The sequence below is a fragment of the Pongo abelii genome, chromosome 7 (assembly GCF_028885655.2).
Source record: "Pongo abelii isolate AG06213 chromosome 7, NHGRI_mPonAbe1-v2.0_pri, whole genome shotgun sequence".
NCBI lineage: Eukaryota > Metazoa > Chordata > Mammalia > Primates > Hominidae > Pongo > Pongo abelii.
In genome coordinates this window covers 119,767,259-119,786,931 of record NC_071992.2, presented here as the reverse complement: position 1 = coordinate 119,786,931, position 19,673 = coordinate 119,767,259, and the positions used below count along the sequence as shown (strand labels likewise).

The 19,673-nt window shown below is 34.9% G+C and overlaps 1 protein-coding gene across 47 annotated transcripts in view; it reads right to left on the bottom strand.

The window, feature by feature from the left end:
- The window catches only part of RIMS2 (regulating synaptic membrane exocytosis 2), a 773,441-nt gene that overhangs the window by 473,926 nt on the left and 279,842 nt on the right, over window positions 1-19,673 (bottom strand). The window lies entirely within an intron of this gene.

Below are 19,673 nucleotides of genomic sequence, written 5' to 3'. Positions count from 1 at the left end.
TTCAATTCCTTTAAGTCTTAACTAAATCTTAAGCAACGCCTTCCCTAACACCCCATTTAAAATTATAAACTGTTTCCCCACAAAAAATCCCTTTCCCTCCTCCCATGTATTATTATACTATCTTCCTCCACAGCACTTGTCTCTGGGACCTCAGAGGTGCAGAACTCTAAGTTGTACCACTCACATCTAAGTGAATTGTGCCCCCTGGAGTTCTGCTGCACACAACCTGGACAGCCAAATGCACAGGCCTAAAGCTACACTCCTATCCAACATTCTAGTTATTTCTTATTTTTTTGTCTTTCCCAACTAAAAAGTAGTTTTGTCTATTTGTTCACAGCTATACTCTAAGCATCTAGAAATCTGACACACAATCAATACTCAATAAATATTTGTTGAATTCACACATACATAGCTAGAATAGAATTCTAGATAAGAGGAAAAGCAGAGCAAATACTTAAAATTTTAAGAATGAAAGATTTTTAAAAATTCATTAGTGATCTGCTGAGGCTAGATTATAGGGGAAAGGAAAAAAAGTGGTGTGAGATAAGGTAAGAAAAGATAAATAATAGTGAGTCTCAAAAGGGGGCATAACAGGCTTTTGAGTTAGAAAAACCTATGTTCCACTGGAAACTCTACCTCTAATTTTGGTATGTTAAAATTATTTTTGTATAAAAGGATATCTTAAATACCACTTTATAACATTTTTATGGGAATTCAAATTACATGCATTAAATTTTTCTCACAAAGTCTAGAACATTGTAGGTACTCAGTAAATGTTCATTTCTCTTATAAAGTTAAGAATTTGAACTTTAAGTGCAAAATGAGAAGGCATCAAAAGTTAGTAATTTAATGACTTCATATCTACACTTTAATATCACGTTTCAGGAAACCAATTAGAAAATGGAGAGCTGTAAATAAAGCTGAAAAGCAGGAGGCCAGAAAGGAAGAAAAATATATTGTGGGGAGTTGATGGGGAAGGGGATGAAATTAATCAAAATCATAAATATGTACATATTATAAAATCAAGAGGAAGAAGATTAGAAAAGTGATACCTAAGTATCTTTAAATGGCCATAAGAATGATTGATGGTGCAATAAGATGGGCTAGGGGATGACAAAGAAGCTGCTACTTTGGGAGGAAGTATATACTTACATTTTGAACATCTCGATTTTGAAATATTTGTGGAACAAAAGGTAAGATTATAGAACTTGGAGTTGTAAACACAAGTCTAGTACTTGGAAATCTCAGAACTGAGATAAATAGTTGGGAAAGTCTAGTACTTGGAAATCTCAGAACTGAGATAAATATTTGGGAATAAATATCATATTTGAATATGAAAGGCAGCGATACATGTGAAGGCTTGTTTTCTACAATCTCAAATATGTCAACTAAACAGTCTCTGCAACTAGTTCAGGTGGAAAAATCAGAGAATTGTGTATCTTTTGCTTTTAGGACGCATGTTCGCCATCTGGTGGGAAAAACGATAAATACAGGCTTATCCTTTTTCTTTGTACTTCTTATTTTTTATCATTATTATTATACTTTAAGTTCTAGGGTACATGTACACAACGTGCAGGTTTGTTACACATGTACACATGTGCCATGTTGGTGGGCTGCACGCATTAACTCATTTTCATTAAGTATATGTCCTAAGGCTATCCCTCCCGCCTCCCCCCACCCCACAACAGGCCCCAGTGTGTGATGTTCCCTACCCTGTGTCCAGGTGTTCTCATTGCTCATTTCCCACCTATGAGTGAGAACATCTAGCGTTTGGTTTTCTGTCCTTGCGATAGTTTGCTCAGAATGATGGTTTCCAGCTGCATCCATGTCCCTACAAAGGACATGAACTCATCCTTTTTGTGGCTGCATAGTATTCCATGGTACATATGTGCCACATTTTCTTAATCCAGTCTATCATTGATGACATTTGGGTTGGTTCCAGGTCCTTACTATTGTGAATAGTGCCACAATAAACACACGTGTGCATGTGTCTTTATAGCAGCATGATTTATAATCCTTTGGGTATATACCCAGTAATGGGATGGCTGGGTCAAATGGTAATTCTAGTTACAGATCCTTAAGGAATCGCCACACTGTCTTCCACAGTGGTTTAACTAGTTTACAGTCCCACCAACATGCAAAAGCGTTCCTATTTCTCCACATCCTCTCCATCACCTGTTGTTTCCTGACTTTTTAATGATCACCATTCTAACTGGTGTGAGATGGTATCTCATTGTGGTTTCAATTTGCATTTCTCTGATGGCCAGTGATGATGAGCATTTTTTCATGTGTCTGTTGGCTGCATAAATGTTTTTTTGAGGAGTGTCTGTTCATATCCTTTGCCCACTTTTTGATGGGGTTGTTTGACTTTTTCTTGTAAATTTGTTAAAGTACTTTGTAGATTCCGGATATCAGCCCTTTGTCAGAAGGGTAGATTATAAAACTTTTCTCCCATTCTGTAGGTTGCCTCTTCACTCTGATGGTGGTTTCTTTTGCTGTGCAGAAGCTCTTTAGTTTAATTAGATCCCATTAGTCTATTTTGGCTTTTGTTGCCATTGCCTTTGGTGTTTTAGTCGTGAAGTCCTTGCCCATGCCTATGTCCTGAATGGTATTGCCTAGGTTTTCTTCTAGGGTTTTTATGGTTTTAGGTCTAACATTTAAGTCTTTAATCCATCATGAATTAATTTTTGTATAAGGTGTAAGGAAGGGATCCAGTTTCAGTTTTCTATATGTGGCTAGCCAGTTTTCCCAGCACCACTTATTAAATAGGGAATTTTTTCCCCATTTCTTGTTTTTGTTCCGTTTGTCAAAGATCAGATGGTTGTAGATGTGTGGTATTATTTCTGAGGGTGCTGTTCTGTTCCATTGGTCTATATCTCTGTTTTGGTGCCAGTACCATGCTGTTTTGGTTACTGTATCCTTGTAGTATAGTTTGAAGTCAGGTAGCGTGATTTATTCTTTTGTCTTAGGATTGTCATGGCAATGTGGGCTCTTTTTTGGTTCCATATGAAGTTTAACATAGTTTTTTTTCAATTCTGTAAAGAAAGTCATTGGTAGCTTGAAGGGGATGGCATTGAATCTATAAATTACCTTGGGCAGTATGGCCATTTTCACGATATTGATTCTTCCTATCCATGAGCATGGAATGTTCTTCCATTTGTTTATGTCCTCTTTTATTTCGTTGAGCAGTGGTTTGTAGTTCTCCTTGAAGAGGTCCTTCACATCCCTTGTAAGTTGGATTCCTAGGTATTTTATTCTCTTTGTAGTAATTATGAATGGGAGTTCACTCATGATTTGGCTCCCTGTTTGTCTGTTATTGGTGTATACGAATGCTTGTGATTTTTGCACATTGATTTTGTACCCTGAGACTTTGCTGAAGTTGTTTATCAGCTTAAGGAGATTTGGGGCTGACACGATGGGGTTTTCTAAATATACAATCATGTCATCTGCAAACAAGGACAATTTGACTTCCCCTTTTCCTAATTGAATACCCTTTATTTCTTTCTCCTGACTGATTGCCCTGGCCAGAACATCCAACACTATGTTGAATAGGAGTGGTGAGAGAGGGCATCCCTGTCTTGTGCCAGTTTTCAAAGGGACTGCTTCCAGTTTTTGCCCATTCAGTATGATATTGGCTCTGGGTTTGTCATAAACAGCTCTTATTATTTTGAGATATGTCTCATCTATACCTAGTTTATTGAGAGTTTTTAGCATGAAGGGCTGTTGAATTTTCTTGAAGGCCTTTTCTGCATTTATTGAGATAATCATGTGGTTTTTGTCTTGGTTCTGTTTATATGAGGGATTACGTTTATTGATTTGCATATGTTGAACCAGCCTTGCATCCCAGGGATTAAGCCAACTTGATCGTGGGGGATAAGCTTTTTGATGTGCTGCTGGATTCGGTTTACCAGTATTTATTGAGGATTTTTGCATCGATGTTCATCAGGGATATTGGTCTAAAATTCTCTTTTTTTGTTGTGTCTCTGCCAGGCTTTGGTATCAGGATGATGCTGGCTTCATACAATGAGTCAGGGAGGATTCCCTCTTTTTCTATTGATTGGAATAGTTTCAGAAGGAATGGTACCAGCTCCTCTTTGTACCTCTGGTAGAATTCGGCTGTGAATCCATCTGGTCCTGGACTTTTTTTGGTTGGTAGGCTATTAATTATTGCCTCAATTTCAGAGCCTGTTATTGGTCTATTCAGGGATTCAACTTCTTCCTGGTTTAGTCTTGGGAGGGTGTATGTGTCCAGGAATTTATCCATTTCTTCTCGATTTTCTAGTTTATTTGCATAGAGGTGTTTATAGTATTCCCTGATGGTAGTTTGTATTTCCTTGGGTTCAGTGGTGATATCCCCTTTCTCATTTTTTATTGTGTCTATTTGATTCTTCTCTTTTTTCTTCTTTATTAGTCTTGCTAGCAATCTATCAATTTTGTTGATCTTTAAAAAAAAACAGCCCCTGGATTCACTGATTTTTTGAAGGGTTTTTTGTGTCTCTATCTCCTTCAGTTCTGCTCTGATCTTGGTTATTTCTTGCCTTCTGCTAGCTTTTGAGTGTGTTTGCTCTTGTTTCTCTAGTTCTTTTAATTGTGATGTTAGGGTGTCAATTTTAGATCTTTCCTGCTTTCTCTTGTGGGCATTTAGTGTTAGGGTGTCAATTTTAGATCTTTCCTGCTTTCTCTTGTGGGCATTTAGTGTTATAAATGTCCCTCTACACACTGCTTTAAATGTGTCGCAGAGATTCTGGTATCTTGTGTCTTTGTTCTCATTGGTTTCAAAGAACATCTTTATTTCTGCCTTCATTTTGTTATATACCCAGTGGTCATTCAGGAGCAGGTTCTTCCGTTTCCATGTAGGTGAGCAGTTTTGAGTGAGTTTCTTAATCCTGAGTTCTAATTTGATTGCACTGTGGTCTGAGAGACAGTTTGTTATAATTTCTGTTCTTTTACGTTTTCTGAGGAGTGCTTTCCTTCCAACGATGTGGTCAGTTTTAGAATAACTGCGATGTGGTGCTGAGAAGAATGTATATTCTGTTGATTTGGGGTGGAGAGTTCTGTAGATGTCTATTAAGTCCTCTTGGTACAGAGCTGCGTTCAATTCCTGGATATCCTCTGTTAACTTTCTGTCTAGTTGATCTGTCTCTTGTTGATAGTGGGGTGTTAAAGTCTCCCATTATTATTGTGTGGGAGTCTAAGTCTCTTTGTAGGTCTCTAAGAACTTGCTTCATGAATCTGGGTGATCCTGTATTGGGTACATATGTATTTACGATAGTTAGCTCTTCTTGCTGAATTGATCCCTTTACCATTATGTTATGGCCTTCTTTGTCTCTTTTGATCTTTGTTGGTTTAAAGTCTGTTTCATCAGAGACTAGGATTGCAACCCCTGCCTTTTTTTTGCTTTCCATCTGCTTGGTAGATCTTCCTCCATCCCTTTATTTTGAGTCTATGTGTGTCTCTGCACATGAGATGGGTCTCCTGAACACAGCACACTGATGGATCTTGACTCTTTACCCAATTTGCCAGTCTGTGTCTTTTAATTGGAGCATTTAGTCCATTTACATTTAAGGTTAATATAATTATGTGTGAATTTTATCCTGTCATTATGATGTTAGCTGGTTATTTTGCTCGCTAGTTGATGCAGTTTCTTCCTAGCATCGACGGTCTTTACAATTTGGCATGTTTTTGCAGTGGCTGGTACCGGTTGTTCCTTTCCATGTTTAGTGCTTCCTTCAGGAGCTCTTGTAAGGCAGGCCTGGTGGTGACAAAATCTCTCAGCATTTACTTGTCTGTAAAGGATTTTATTTCTGATTTACTTATAAAGCTTAGTTTGACTGGATATGAAATTCTAGATTGAAAATTCTTTTCTTTAAGAATGTTGAATATTGGCCCCTACTCTCTTCTGGCTTGTAGAGTTTCTGCCAAGAGATCCGCTGTTAGTCTGATGGGCTTCCCTTTGTGGGTCACCTAACCTTTCTCTGTGGCTGCCCTTAATATTTTTTCCTTCATTTCAACTTTGTTGAATCTGACAATTATTTGTCTTGGAGTTGCTCTTCTCGAGGAGTATCTTTTGTGGAATTCTCTGTATTTCCTGAATTTGAATATTGGCCTGCCTTGCTAGGTTGGGAAAGTTCTCCTGGATAATATCCTGCACAGTGTTTTCCAACTTGGTTCCATTCTCCCTGTCACTTTCAGGTACACCAATCATATGTAGATTTGGTCTTTTCACATAGTCCCACACTTCTTGTAGGCTTTGCTCATTTTTCACCTAACACCATAATTTAATAAATTTTGGACGGATCCATTTTTTACAATGTAAACATAAAATCATAACAGTATTAGAATAACAGATATATGTATTAATCTTAGTGAAGAAGAAAGGTCCTTTTAAATATAACCCCAACAAAGAATTTGATTTGATATTTCTCCAAAGAAGATATATAAATAGCCAATGAGCACAAGAAAAGATGCTCAACATCACTGGTCATTAGGGAAATACAAATAAAAACCACTTCATACTCCCAGGAATGATTATAATAAAAATACAGACAAGAGAATTAAACACATATGTCCACACAAAAAGTTACACACAAATGTCTATAATAGCATTATTCATAAAGCTAAAAAGAAGAAACTCAAATGTCCATCAACTGATGAATAAAAGAAATGTGGTATATACATACAATGAAATATTCCAACATAAAAAGGAATAAATTACTGATTCATGCAATATAATCAATGAACTTTGAAAACATTACGCTAACTGAAAGAGCCAGTAACAAAAGGCTACATATTGCATGATACTATTTTTATCAGAGACATAAAGTAGATTAGTGGTTGCCAGAGGACTGAGGAAAGAGAAGAATGACAAGTGACTGCTAATAGGCACAAGTTTTCTGGGGTTTATGGAATTATTCTGGAATTAGATAGTCGTAATAGTTGGACAACTTCAAAAATAAACTAAACACCACTTAGGTGTACATTTTTAAAGGGTTAATTTTATGACACATGAATTATATCTCCAACTAAAAATAAATAAATCAAGAGCCATAAAAGAAAAACATAGGCTGGGCAGGGTGGCTCATACCCGCAATCCCACCACTTTGAGAAGCCAAGACAGGAGGATCACTTGAGCCCAGGAGTTTGAGATCGGCCTAAACAGGCTAGAGAGATGCCATCTATACTAAAAGTTTAAAAATAGAAAAAAAATCTGGACATGATGGCACACACTTGTAGACCCAGCTATTTGGGATGCTGAGGCGGAAGAATTGCTAGAGTCCGGGAGGTTGAGGCTGCTGTGAGCATGATTGTGCTACCGTCTTCCAGCCTGGGCGACAAAGCCTGACCCTGTCTCAAAAAAAAAAAAAAAAAAAAAAAAGTACAATCCATCATAATATATGTTTATGTTTATGCATTGATAAAAAGAATAATATAAGCAAAGTCAAAAGATAATAAACTGGGGAAAAGTATTTGCAATCTGAAGTGAGCAGAATTCTAACCTGGCTCCTACAATTCTTGCCACCTGGTATACACACCCTGGTCATCATCCCTCCCCTTGAATGTTGGCAGGATCTGTGAATATGATGAGATATCACTCCCATTATTAGGTTACATTATATGACAAAGTGAGGTGATTTTGCAGATGTGATTAAGGTCCCTCCTTGGTTGACTTTAATCAAAAGAGAAATTAATTTTATCAGGCCCTAGGTGGGTCTGATAAATCATGTTAGCCCTTTAAAAGAGAGTTTAGAGGTCAGAGACAGAAGTTAGAGAGATCGCAAACAGCATAGACACTCTCTACTGGCTTTGAAAAAACAAACTGCTATGCTAAGGAGAAGGCCACCTGGTAGGGAACACTGGGTAGCCCCCATGGGCTGAGCGCATGTCATACAAGTGCAAGGCAGTGAATTCTGTCAACAACCATACAATTGCAAGGCAGTGAATTCTGTCAACAACCAGGGAGCTTTGAAGAGGACCCTGAGCATGAGATGAGATCTCAGCCTCAGGCAACACCTTGATTTCAGCCTCCAGAGATCCTAAGCTGAAGACCCAGCTAAGCTAGCTTGTACCCTAATCTTGACCTACACAAACTGAAATTTTAAAAGTATGTTTTTATAAGCCTCTAAGTTTGTGGTCATTCGTTATATAGATATAGAAAACTAACATACAGTCCATTCCACAAAGAGTTATTTTCTATAATATAAATGGAGATGCCAAAAACCCATGTAAATAAAGAACAAAAACTCAATGGAAAAATGGAAGAAGATATAAACAGAGTTTTAAAAGAAAAAACTATTCTTAAACATAGACAGAAATCCTCAGTTTGACTCACTTATGATAAAAAAAAGAAAAATTAGAACTACAATGCAGTATCGTTTTTCACCTATTGCACTGGTAAAGATGTATAATATTGTGTTGGCTAATGAATTAGAAATTAAAACCCTAATACCTGTTGATAGAAGTGTAACTTTGTACATCCTTTCTAGTGGGTCATATCGCAATGACTACAAAAACTTAAAACTGCATACATTCTTTAACCAAGTGATTGTACTTCTAGGAATTTTTCTTTATCTTACAGATTTACTATTATGCAAAACTATAAGTACACACACACACACACGGGATTTATGTATCATGACAGCATTTGTAATAGCAAAAAAAGTTGTAATAATCTAACTGTTCATCATTACAGGCTAAATAAATATGACACATCCACTAAAATTTATGAAGAAGAACACTCACTATGCACTGGTAAAGAAAGATTTCCAACATATGCTGCTAAATTAAAAAATAAAGATAAGGAAATACAATATATAGTATGGTATCACTTCAAAGAAATATATATATAGTGTATATATATATTCTTATATTTGCAGAGAATGTCTATAAAAATACACACTCAAACAAAAATAGTAACCGTGTTAGAGAAAAAAAAAAGAAAACAGAAACTGAGCGAAACTGAGCAGCTGGAGTATGCAGTAAATATACAGAATAGGGGAGATAAGGCCAGGTGTGGTGGCTCATACTTTTAATCCAAGCACTTTGGGAGGCCGAGGTGGGCGGATCACCAGAGGTCAGGAGTTCGATACCAGCCTGACCAACACAGTGAAACCCCGTCTCGACTAAAAATACAAAAATTAGCTGGGCATGGTGGTACACACCTGTAATCCCAGTTACTTGGGAGGCTGAGGCAGGTGAATCGCTTGAACCTGGGAGGCAGAGGTTGCAGTGAGCCGAGATCACGACATTGCACTCCAGCCTGCGCGACAAAAGTGAAACTCTGTCTCAAAAAAAAAAAAAAAAAAAGAATGGGGAGATAATATACGGAAGAAATGAACCTTGAAGCATAAGAAAATTCTTCTTCAAGAACTGAGAAGTCTTAAAATTTACTCCAAAACACATTCAAAGAGAACAGGCAAATCAAAAAATTTGAGTAATTATGGAAACAAGATTTTAAACCATTTTTTAAAATAAGTGTAGTAACTTTTTCAAGTACCTATCAAAGCCATCTCTATAGCAACAATACTAAGTCATTTTGAACAAAATAACTTTTAACACTTGCTGATGAAAAAATAATTTTAACTTTACTAAAAATATATACTTTTGTTCCGGTTCCAAAATGACAAAGAACCAAGCTGGCTTCACTCCCTCCACCCCCACAGAAAATGAAAAACAAATATACAGCACCAATTTATCATCAGCAATATCCCAGAATTCAAACGTGAGGAAGAGACAGTTCTCAGGGCCACAAAGAAGTGAAAAAACTCCAAGCAAGCTGTAAGGTATTTGATGCCTTTCCCCATAATCTGCCCACCACGAAGTGCATGGAATACTTCCCCCAACTCATAGTTTCTACACTGGATCTCAGTCCTGGAAACTGTTCCTTAACTCAATCAAAGGAGATGCCAAATCAGAGGGGCTATTCCGCAGCACCATGCTACAGGAGGTATATTCCACAGATCCCCTGGGCATGAGCCCCTGGCCAGCCTCCCAACACTGCCAGAATATCTCCTTTGGACTTTTCCCATTCAGGATGTGCAGCAACCCAATCATTTACTACAGCCAGGCAAACTTTGGCTTAAGGTACCATCCAGCACCAAAAAGAAAGCAGCAACCTAGAAAAAAAAATCAACAGGTAAACTAAAAAGAATCTCTAAGAAAACAAGTCTAGTAAAAAACAAAACAAGCCAGACAGGGAAGATTGGAATAAATAACCTTTCAATGCAAAGACATAGAAAGACATCCACAAGAAGCAACAGCAAACAGGAAACCATTATCTCTCCAAATGGACAAACCAAGGAACCAGCTACTGATGCCACTGAGAGAGTGATATGTGAGCTCTCTCATATATAAAAGTAGCAGTTTTAAGGAAATTCAGTGATCTCCAAGTTAACACAGAAAAGCAATTCAGGTATTCATCTGAGAAATTTAGCAAGGATATTTATTAAAATAATTTTTTAAAAACAGAAATCTTGCAACTGAGAAATACATTGGCTGAACTGAAAAAAATCATTAGAGGCTCTCAAAAACAGAATGGATCAAGTAGAGGAAAGAATTGGAGAGCTTGAAGACAAGCGTTTGAAAATATGATCAGAGGAGAAAGAAGAAAAACAATGAAAAATAATAAAGATGATCTACATGAAATAGAATATTACCAGAAAAGACCAAATCTAAGAATTATTTGTGTCTAAGAGGGAGTTGAACAAGAGCAAAAGGTAAAACCTTATTCAAAGAAATAATGTTGAAATTTTTCCAAAACTTGAGAAATACATAAATATCCAGGTAGAGGAAGGTCAGAGAATATCAAAGAGATTCAACCCAAATAATACTAACTCAAGTCATCTAATAATCAAATCCTCAAAGGTAAAGGATAAAGAGAGGATCCTAAAAGCAGCTAGAGGAAAGAAGCAAGTAACATATAAAGGACTCCAATTCATCTGATAATTTCAAGAGAAATTCATCTGATAATTTCAAGGGATGTTAGAGGCTTCACACTACCTAACTTCAAAATGTACTACAAAGCTATGGTAACCAAATCAGTATGGTACTGGCATAAAAACAGACACATAGACCAATGAAACAGAATAGAGAATCCAGACATAAACCCATGCATTTATAGCCAACTCACTTTCTTTCTTTTTTTTTAATTATACTTTAAATTTTAGGGTACATGTGCACAATGTGCAGGTTTGTTACATATGTATATATGTGCCATGTTGGTGTGCTGCACCCATTAACTTGTCATTTACGTTAGGTATATCTCCTAATGCTATCCCTCCCCCCTCCCCCCACCCCATGACAGACCCCAGTGTGTGGTGCTCCCCACCCTGTGTCCAGGTGTTCTCATTGTTCAATTCCCACCTATGAGTGAGAACATGCAGTGTTTGGTTTTCTGTCCTTGCAATAGTTTGTTCAGAATGATGGTTTCCAGCTTCATCCATGTCCCTACAAAGGACATGAACTCATCCTTTTTTATGGCTGCACAGTATTCGATAGCCAACTCATTTTCAACAAAGGCACCAAGAACATTCATAGGGTGAAAGGATAGTCTTTTCAATAAACTGTGCTGGGAAAACTGGATATTCATATACAGAAGAATGAAACTAGAATCCTATCTTTCACCATATAAAAAAATCAAATCAAGATGGATTAAAAACTTATATTGAAGACCCAAAACTGTGAAATTACTAGAAGAAAACATTGGGAAAATGTTCCAGGACATAGGTCCGGGCAAAGATTTTGAATAAGGCCTCAAAATCACAGACAGCCAAAGCAAAAACAGACAAATGGGATTATATCAAGCTTAAAAGCTTCTGCACAGAAAAGAAAACAATAAACAAAATGAAGAGACAACCCATACAGCTGCAGAAAATATTTGCAAACTATCCATGTGGCAAGGAATTGATAACCAGAATATATAAAGAGCTCAAACAACTCAGTAGCAAAAAAGCAACTAATCCAATTTAAAAGTGGGCAAAAGATCTGAACAAACATTTCTCAGAGGAAAACATACAAATGACCAACAGGTATACGAAAAATGTTCAACATCACTAATAATCAGAGAAATGCAAATCAAATGACAACGAGATATCTTCTCACCCCAGTTAAAATGACTTCTTCAAAAAGACAAGGATAAGGGATGCTGGTGAGGATGTGGAAAAAGGAGAACTCTCATACACTTGGTGGGGATGTAAATTATTATAGCCACTACGGAGAACAGTTTGGCGGTTCCTAAAAAAACTAAAAATAGAACTATCATATGATCCAGCAACTGCACTACTGAGTATACATCCAAAAGAAATGAAATTAATGTATTAAAGAGATATCTGCACTCCCATGTTTACTGCAGCACTATTCACAATAGCCAAAATATAAAATCAACCTAAATGCCCATCAATGGATAAACAGATAATGTGACATATATATAGAATGGAATATTATTTGGCCATAAAAAGAATGAAATCCTGTCATTTGCAGCAACATGGATGGAACTGGAGGTCATCATGTTAAGTGAAATAAGCCAAGCACAGAAGACCAAATATTACATGTTCTCACTCATGTGGGAACTACAAAAGTGGATCTCATGAAGATCTCTAGAAAGTACATTGATGGTTACCAGAGGCCAGAAAGGGCAGAGGGAAGGAGCATAAGGAGGTTGATAAATGGATACAAATATACAATTAGATAGAAACAAGACCTAATGTTTGATAGATCAGTAGGATGATACTAGTTAACAATAATCTATTGTACATTTCAAAATAGCCAGAAGAGAAAAATTTGAATATTACCAGCATAAAGGTAAGATATTTAGGTAATGGATATCCCAACTACCTTGATTTGGTCTTTACATATTATATGAATGTGTCAAAATATCCTATGTACCCCCAAAATATGTATATCTATTATATATCAATAAAAAATCAAAAATATATAAATGTGTACTTTTCATGTCACTTCATTTTTTTACTTCTAACCTATGAAGAAAAGTAACAAATTTTTAAAAAATGTCATATTCATAGCAAGTTTTGACATTTTTAAATGTCAGCAAAGAAAAGATAAAATTATATGCTATGATTGAGTTCCGAAGTTGTTACTCTTGTCTTTGTAACCAGTTTAAGAGGCATGAAACAAAATTCTATTTTTATCTTTTTTAAGAGAGGATTTTTTTTATGGTCCACAAATCAATTTTGATAACCAATGTCAGACCAAAACGCATACAGCCCATTTTAAAATACTTTTATATGCATACCATTATGAAATCAAATGATGAAATATTTTAACAGCTTTCGAATGGCAGTTTATATTTATTTTCTGTCTATATCAACCCTAATTAGCATAAAGCACTGTTCAACTATATGCTATCTTAGACCTCAACTGTATTTTCATCACCAAAATAAATAAAATAGCTTTTTACTTAAATAAAATAGCTTTTATTTAAGCTATCTTAATTCCCAAGCAGGATATATGATACATATGCCAATAATGTACTGATTTTCAATATGAAAGCCAGTACAAAACTCCTTTCATTCATTTATTCAGAAATTTCTATTGATGATCATTTTTCATTCCATGTGGAACAGCTGACCAGTGAAAACATTTTGGAGAGACACAAAAGAACAGATATACTGAAAAATAGAGGCAAGATACTGGGATAGAGTTCATAGCATTTGAGTCCGTAACTCTTAATTGTTTGTAAGGTCTCTCTTCATTCTTTTCCTGGGGTTCTGTCCTTTTAATTCTTCCTCCTTTTTTCTTATAATTCTTTCTCTTTTTTTCTTAAGCTTTTTTACTTATCTACTCATTCAGTCTTTCAACAACTATTTAATGAGCACCACTATGTATCAATTACTGTGTGAGGTGCTAGGAATACACTGATGAAGAAGATACACATGACTGTTGCATAATGAAATTTGTTTAATTTGTTCAATTCTTCCCTTGCTTTTGTAGAGAAAATCTAAATGTCTTAGTGTTGAAAAGCATTGGTTTTAAAATGCCTTTTAAAATGTCAACACTTACTAATATAGTAAAGTTCTTCTGTTAATGAAGCCAATGATTTACTTTTTGATTGCACACACACGGGCACACACAACTTGGAACTGAAATTGACTAAAATTAAAAAGAACAGCTGTTTAATCTAAAGGAAAAGTCATGCTTCACAGCTAACTTATAAAATGCACTTTGCACATCTTTGTCATCATTGGGTTTTCTTAAAATAATTCTACCAACTTTTGAAATTGATGTTGCTTCTTCAATAGGTTTATATTTTTCTTTTTGCAAGGATGTATTCTGTGACTACTAGCCCCTAGTGGATAGCAAATGTCAACAAAAAATTTGTACAAGTTACATATTCATCAGTAAAAATGCATTTTCATTTTTAGCATCTTGCTGCTGAAATATTTATTGCAAATTTTTAAAATTACCAAATAATAAAATACAAAAATATTTATAAATTTACACTATACAATAAATGACAAAACCACTAGAGAAAAAAACATCCAGACTACCTTCTGTACATTCTATGACAGGACTGTTCAACCTCTATTTCCTACCCTAATTTATAATCTCCAACAACCTTATAGTCTCCCATCTCAAATGCCAAAGAATGGATCATGACTAAACTGACCAATACATCAAAAGGCAAATGGCACAGCAATGTCAAATACTTCTACCACCACCACCAAAGATCTTTCTATCACACTTCGTTTTAGTAGTGGTACCTTCATCCTGTCCTTAAAAAAGAAATGTTAGCTGTCTTGTGTCTGAAAAGTTAGGGAAAAGATGGGTTATTGCTGATTATATTTTAGTTGAGAACTCTTCACCATACATGCATCCCACACAGGATGAAATCATGGCAGCAGCAATATGTAAATACAAAATGGAGACCTTCCAAACTCACCCCAGCTTATTTTAATGCAACTCTTAATAAAATACTTCATATAAAATCCAGAACAAATGTCAATCTATGAAAAATGCTGGGACAGCATGTGTAAACTGGGACTGTCCTAGGCAAGCTGGCACGTGTTGCAACTCTATTTATAGGTCACTTAAATGAAGGAAACTTGACAATGGTTCAAGTTTAATTCAGTTGAAAACAGAAATAGAGATTCTTTTTTTCACCTAAAAATTGAAATATTTAAGTTACATATTCCAAGAGAACAAACTGACTTCTATGCAGTAAAATCAATTATTATACTATGTTAAACATCCTTTTTAAGAGAGATACTTTGTCTTTCAGAGCTCATATCATATTCTTGAAAATAAAAAAGTCTATTAAGCATTGGCCATATAAGAACAGATCATTATTTGTCTTCAAGTCTTACTGATTAATCATCCTTTCAATAAAAGATAAAAATGCTACAGAAAAGACATCAGTCATGTTAAAGACATTTGTGATTTAATTATTACAGCTTTCTCTCATTCATCATATGCACCAAGCATTTATTCAATGTGCATAATTCACAGAAAGTGGCACCAAAGACATAGCCATCTTTGTTGCCTTTTTGTTTTACCTGTATTCTAAAAAGTATAAAAGAAATATCTAGGAATAAAGGTTATGAGATATTTGCTTCCAGGTTATTAGATTCTTTTTTCTCCTAAGAAAAACATTGGTGATTTATTTTTTCTAGTTCCTTAGCTCTATAGTTTAACCTCTTTCTTAACTATACTTTGATTTCCTTTTACAAATTATTTCCCTTTACATCATTTTATCTTATTTTTCTCATGGTTATGCTATTTTTTCTTACCACATAGCTCAGATGACCACTTTGAATAAGAGTCATGGCAATCATGGTCATGATTTCATGAAAGCAGACTACCTAGATAGTCCTTAAACCATATGTAATGCACACTTAGTAAATTCTAAATACCATTGATTTGGTGTTAGGTACACTATCAGCATTCTATAAATATAAGCATCTCTGAATTTACTGAAAAAAATCCATTATTGAAACATTGATTATAATGAAAATTTCATTAATTTAGACTCGATTTCACAATAGGTCTTAAACATTTACTACTAATAAAATTTCAATGAAACCAGTGATTTTGAAATGTAGCAATTATGCACATAATTCTCCTTTAATATTTTACTAAATATAATTTACATGCAGTTAAAAGTATAGATCTTAAATGTTACCGCTATAGTAGCCATTGACAAACACATCACCCAGTAATCGATACCCCTATGAAGATACAGAAGGTTTTCATCACCCCAGAAAGTTCCCTCAAGGAAAACATTGTTATGATTTCTTTTCTATAGATTTGTTTTATCTCTTCTTGACCTTCATATAAATAGAATCATATCATATGTACTCTTTTGTGTCTAGCTTCTTCCATTCATCACAATGATTTTGAGATTTATCCATGTTTCTGTGGATAAAAATTGAATTATATCATATGTACTCTTTTGTGTCGAGCTTCTTCCATTCATCACAATGATTTTGAGATTTATCCATGTTTCTGTGCATGTAAATAGTTTCCTCACTTCATTGATAAGTAATACACTTATTTGAATATACTTGAATATACCACAGTTTGTTTATCCATTCTCCTGTTGATGGACATATGGGAAGTTTCCATTTTGGAAATTCTATGAATGAGATTGCTATAAACATTATCATACAAGTATTTTGTAGATATATTATTTCATCTCTCTTAAGTAAATAACTGCTGTGTCATTGGGAAAGTATATACTTAATTTTATAAGAAACTGTCAAACACTTTTCTAATGTTTACACCAGTTTATTATTTATTTATTTATTGAGACAGTCTCAGTATAAGAAACTGTCAAACACTTTTCTAATGTTTAGATCATTTTAATATTTACTTATTTATTTATTGAGACAGTGTCTCACTCAGTCACCCAGGCTGGAGTGCAGTGATGCAATCTCAGCTCACTGCAACATCTGCCTCCCGGGTTCAAGCAATTCTTGTGCCTCAGCCTCCTGAGTAGCTGGGATTACAGGCATGTGCCACCGCGTCCAGCTAATTTTTGTATTTTTAGTAGAGACGGGGTTTCACCATATTGGCCAAACTAGTCTCAAACTCTTCACCTCAAGTGATCTGCCTGCCTCAGCCTCCCATGTCTATACCATTTTAAATGTTTTATACTTTCACTAGCAAGATATTAGCGGTCAAATTCCTCTGAATTCTCACAAAAGGTAAGTGTTGTCAGGATTTTTGTTGTTTTAAATCGTAGCATTTCTAGTAGGTATATCAAAGTATCTCCTTATAGATTTGTTTTGTTTTTTTAGGTGGAATTTCGCTCTTGTCGCCCAGGCTGGAGTGCAATGGCGCCATCTCAGCTCACCGCAACCTCCACCTCGTGAGTTCAAGTGATTCTCCTGCCTCAGCCTTCCTGAGTAGCTGGGATTACAGGTATACACCACCACACCCAGCTAATTTTGTATTTTTAGTAGAGATGGGGTTTCTCCATGTTGGTCAGGCTAGTCTTGAACTCCTGACCTCAGATGATCCTCTTGCCTCTGCCTTCCAAAGTGCTGGGATTACAGGCGTGAGCCACCGCGCCCGGCACTTGATAGTCTTGATTTGCATTTCTCAAATAACTAAACACATAGGACACTTCTTGTACTTACTAGCAATTCATATTTTTTTTTATAAACAGCCTATTCCAATTTCTTATACTTCAGGGTTATTTTTAGTTAATGAATTTTAAGAGTGCTTTATATATCTTTTTAAGCAATATGCATTTTAAGCAATAAGCAAATATTTTCTCTGGAAATTTCTTGAAATACAACATGGTTATACAGTTTCTTAATGGTGTCTCGATGAATAAAAGGTTTTATTTTGATGAAGTCTAATTTGTTGTGGATTTTTTTTCATTTTATAGAATTAGTGCTTTCTGTGTCTTGTCTAAGAAATTATTGATTACCCTAAAATTTGGAAGAAGTTCTCCTCTAGTTCCTCCTACAAGCTTTACAGTTTTAGCCTAAACCAAGATCAAATAATATTCTCCAATATTTTCTTCCAGAAGTTTTATACTTTTAGGTTTTACATTTATCTCTATGATCCACTTTCAGTTAATTTTATACAGTAAAAAAAGTAGGCTTCAAACTTTTTTGCATATGGATATTCAGTTATTCGAGCACCATTTGTTGAAAACACTATCCTTTCTCTACTGAATTGCCTTTGCCTCTCTGTCAAAAATTACTTGTCTATACATGAATGGCTTTATATATAGACTCTCCATTCTGTTTCACTGATCTATTTGTCTTTATGCCAATGCCACAATGTTTTGATTACTGTAGACTTATAATGTGTTCAAATCAGGTAGTGTTAGGCCTGTAACTTCATTCTTCCTAAAAGCTGTTTTGGTTATTTCAAACATTTCTATTTTAATTTTAGAATCTATCTGTATATATAAATCAAATTGGGGAGAAATGACATCTTAACAATATTGAGTCGTATGATCCGTGTACACAGTTTATCTTTCCACTTATTCAGACTTTCTTTTATTTCTTTCATCAGTGCTTCAGTGTTTTCAACATATGGACCTTGTGCATATTTCGTTAGATTTATATCTAAGTACTTCATTTTTTGGTGTTAGTATAAATGTATTTTGTATTTTTAATGGTCTCAAAGTTTTTTTAAATTTCCATTTATAAGTTTTTCCTTGCTACTATTTAGAAAGATAAATGGTTATCAGACATTGACTATATTCTACAGCCTTACTCTAGTAACAATTTTATAGATCCCATTAATGTTCTATATAAATAATCATGTTCTCTGTGAATAAAGTGTTAGTTCTTTCTTTTCAATCTAGATGCCTTTTATTTTATTGTGCCTATTGCATAATAGTAAATCCAGGCACTATTATTCCATCTGTACTGCAAGCAGAAGTGTTAAGCACATATTTTGAATATTATTTTTATTTTTAAATAATCAATGTCACAGAGATATTTGGAAAGTCATAAGTACTAGATAATAAGGAAATGGTGATTACCAAACTGCTAAATATTCATCATATTGAACCTACCTTAAAACTTTACAGTTTAGATCCAAGATAATTGTGTTATATTTTTATTACCCTTGGTATTTTCATTAAGAGTCATCATTTAAGCAGAAAAATGTAGAAACAAATACTACACTGAAATTCAATAAATATCTGTTGAATGAATGAATTATAACAATGAATTATAATATGAATGAAGATAATCCTGCATTAATTTGTCATACAACTACCAGTTATGGGAGGAAAAACATAGTGAAAGAGAATGTCTTCAAGTTTATCTCATGACCGAGGAGCTTAAAATACAACACAATAAAGAATTTTAGAACTGGAAGTCTTCTCAGGATTTAGACTGTCTTTTCCCATTCCAGAGATGAGAAAACGGACACACAGAGAAAATAATAAACATCTAGAAATGATGACGCTATGGGGACAAGGTGAGAACAGGGCCTAGGTTTTCTGACTTCTAGTTCTTTCTCATCTACCATACAAACTATCCCTATTTCTTACTTTTTAACTTCTCTAAATGTTGTAGAAACTGCTACAAATTAAATAGTAAAATTTTGCAAATAAACTTTCCTACATTTCACTAATTTTCAACTATGAAAATTATGAAGCATCCAACTATTAAATAATTTCAAATGTAAGAAACATCAACTAAATGTATTTAAACAGTTTTACTTTAGTTTTCACTAATTTTATTTTCTTA